The sequence below is a fragment of the Otolemur garnettii genome, unplaced genomic scaffold (genome assembly GCF_000181295.1).
Source record: "Otolemur garnettii isolate 467f Iridium unplaced genomic scaffold, OtoGar3 scaffold00036, whole genome shotgun sequence".
Lineage (NCBI taxonomy): Eukaryota > Metazoa > Chordata > Mammalia > Primates > Galagidae > Otolemur > Otolemur garnettii.
In genome coordinates, this window is record NW_003852431.1 from 5,132,743 (window position 1) to 5,136,544 (window position 3,802).

A 3,802-nucleotide genomic window follows, 5' to 3' on the forward strand; every position below is an offset into this window, starting at 1 on the left:
CTATTCAATCCTCATTCAGAAGAACATCTTCAAAAGCCATTCAGCCTTGGTTTTAAGAGAACCATACTTTAACTGTTCAAGACCAAGAAGAGTTAATATAATGGGACATACAAATCAAAACAATTTTGTAGTTCTCAGAGTTTGCTTTTAAGATGCAGTATAAGAAAGAATAGTTAGTTATATCAGTACATCAGTATATCAGTACATCAGTGGCCGAAATAACATGAAACTGAATCTTAGATAAGGCAGCTCAAATGTACAAACAGCTATGGAAAGTGAAATTGGAGAGTCTAGTATGTCAATTGGTAAAAGATTCTGCAAAGGTACAATAGAACTTATATGAAATCCTTTACCTCCAGCTTCTTCTATGTTGACTGGCACACAAAGTTTGGGGCAATCTCATTTAGAAAGAACGCCATCAATGCACTATAGTTACATTGTTTGTTTCTGCCCCCACCAAATCGCACAAAGCTTCAACTTTTAACGTGTATGATTTCCTGAATGAGTGAAAATGTTGATATGCCTAAGCTTCTTGATTCCGTGGATACAGGATCACTGATGATACACACTTTTTCTCGGTGCGTGCTCTACTGTGCTGAAGAAGTGGATCTTGATGTGCTTCTTTCTTCAAGATTAGTTTCTTTCTTAATGGATCGTCATCAGGAAATATCCTCTTACACACTGCTTTGGAGAAACATCTTGACTACTTAAACATGGAATGTATTAAAAATCCCGGAGATGGACTAGTTGTTCCTTTCCCAATTTATTCACATTGTAAGCAGATTAGTGCTTCTACCTCTCAAGTGCAATTGCAGAACTTTTAAAGATCATCATTAAAAAACAAGAGTTTATCTATAAAGGAAAAATAATGCAGGTCTACTGGTAAAAATAAATCATTTAATTTTGTTTTTTTCTGAGAAAGATTTTATATTTTCTTCATTTTAAAGGATTATTCTTATTCTGTTCTTCCATAGTAAGATTTCTTTTCTCATACAGCTTCCCTAGGTCTTTGATTTTCTATAATTTGAATTGATACAGTATGTCTGGGTATAGGGTTTTTGATGTTTTTCTCATCTGTATTCTCTGGCTTCTTAGATCTTTGATTTTGAATAGCCATTAGCCGTAGTCACTTGAAGTACTTTTTCTTGTCCTTTAGTTCTTTCATCTTCTCTAATATCCACCTAGTTCTTAGGTAATATTAATAGGTTCCACTTTTTAATTTTACTTTTCTCTTTACATTTCTGTTTTAAAAGTTTCTGTTGACATGTCTTCAGTCTTACTGATTATTTCTTCAGCTATCACTGATGATCCCATCAAAAACACTTTTTTTTGGCACAGTGGTTTTGATTTCTAGCATTTTATTTTGATTTTTTTCCTCAAAATATCCTTTTTTTAAACATTACTTATACATTGTTACATGTTCTACATATTTCCTTTTAGTGTTCTTGGCATATTAATCATAGTTATTTTCAATTCCCGGTCTGATAATTGTAAAATATCCACCATGTCTGAGGCTGGTCTTGTCTCTGTTTTGGTTATGGTTGTTCTTTCGGTTTTTAAGAACGCTTTACCAATTTTTCCTGAAAGTTTGGCATCATGTTTTAGCAAGTGAAATGGAAGTCAATAGGTATTAATGTGATGTTTTATGTCTATCTGGCTAGAAGTTGTGCTGGGTTTAATATAAGTTGGAGCTACAGGTGTCAGAGACTAGAATTCTATCTGCATCCTATTTTAATACCCCTTATTCTCTTTAGAGTTTCCTAAAGACTTGCTAAAAGACTTACAGATATTTTAGATGTATCTGCTATTATTAGATAAAGGCTTGAAAGATCATGCATGGGAACAAGAAATATTCTATGATACTATGAGTAGGTTTCAGTGTTCTAGTAAGATTCTACTCTGGTCTGTGATATTCATATTGGCTTCCAGAGGAGGCTGAAGTCGGTCATTTCTGTTCCTCCACATTAAAAGCTACAGAGGGTTTGAGTTGGATATATTTTTTCCACCAGGCTACAGTAAACCCCAGGTCAATTAAAATATATCTATATATCTCTTATCTCTATATAGAAATATAGAGAGAAATTTATATCAAAATAACTTTCCATCTGCTAAAATAATTTCACTTCAGAGCAGATAATTGTTAAAGAGAATAGATGTTTCTGGGCTTCTTTCAAATGACTACTTTTTCTTTCCGCCTTATGTTAACCTGGAAAGATTCACTGTCATGATGATTTTTAATTCTGTTTGAAGTTAATTCAGGAAGAAATGGGAGGCTAGAAATTCAAAACAGGAAATGATGTTTAACTTTCTTATGCCTTTTTCACACTCATTCTCAGGAGGAATGATATAGTAGAACCAATTTGAATGCATGAAACAGTATGTGTTGATTTTTCTTTTGGGAAGATTATATGGGATTGCCTTAGATTAGGTTGTCCCAAAATTGTAACGCAAAATATGCACTATGTTACCACGATTTATTTGAAATTCTTCTTAGAGAAAACTAGGAAGTTTTGGCATCAGACAGCAACGAGGTTAAATAAGATATTACATCTGAAATAATGTCCCACAGATAGTCACTATAGGTGAATATTGCAGAGAGAATGTGGAAACAGTTGATTCATCAATTGCCAGATGTCAATATTTGAAAAATTGCAAGAATCAGTGTAATAAAGTGGGTGAGCTAGAAAATAGTGAGTGTTAGAGAATGGGATGTTTACAATTGAGAATATTGAAATATTCCTGTTATTTTAATGTCAAGATCTAGAGTCAAAAAGAATAAATGATTGTGTGCATTATAGATGTTTATAAAAACATTATGAGGTAGAAATGACCATATACTCATAACAGCCGTAAAAATAGTATGGGAAAAAAACTAAACACATTTTATAAGGTTTCATAAAGTCCATGATTCAGTCAGTACAAGAGAGCCAAGGAAATAATCAATGAAGAAGTTGTGAACAGAATGGTGTCCTTGACTGTTTTTTCAGCTTGGCTGCTGTTGGTATATATAAAGGCTACCGATTTATGAGTGTTGATTTCGTAACCTGGGACACTGCTATATTCCTTGATCACTTCTAAAAGTTTTGTAGTAGAATCCCTGGTGTTTTCCAGATACACAATCATATCATCTGCAAAGAGTGAAAGTTTAATCTCTTCTGATCCTATGTAGATACCCTTGATCACCTTTTCTTTCCTAATTGCTATAGTTAAGACTTCCATTACAATGTTAAAGAGCAATGGAGACAATTGGCAACTTGCCTTGTTCCTGATCTGAGTGGAAATGATTTCAATTTAACTCCATTCAGTATGATATTGACTGTGGGTTTGCTATAGATGACCTCTATCGGTTTGAGAAATGTCCCTTCTATACCAATTTTCTCAAGTGTTCTGATCATGAAGGGATGCTGGATATTTTCAAAAGCTTTTTCTGCATCAATTGAGAGAATTGTATGGTCTTTGTTTTTTAATTTGTTTATGTGATGAATTATATTTATAATTTACGTATGTTGAACCATTCTTGATATCTTGGGTAAGTAAAGGAAGTAGACAGCCCTCAGAATGGGAGAAGATATTTTCAGCTTATGTCTCTGATAAAGGTTTAATAACCAGAATCCATAGAGAACTCAAACATGTTAGCAAGAAAAGAACAAGTGATCACATCTCAGGGTGGGCAAGGGATTTGAAATGAAATTTCTCTAAAGAAGATAGGTGCATGGCCTACAAATATATGAAAAAATGCTCACCATCCTTAATCATCAGAGAAATGCAAATCAAAACTACTTTGAGATATCATCTAACTCCA

The 3,802-nt window shown here is 33.4% G+C and overlaps 1 pseudogene; it reads left to right on the plus strand.

The window, feature by feature from the left end:
• The first annotated feature begins 223 nt into the window (after positions 1-223).
• LOC100944720 lies at positions 224-824 on the plus strand (annotated as a pseudogene).
• Positions 825-3,802: the final 2,978 nt, after the last annotated feature.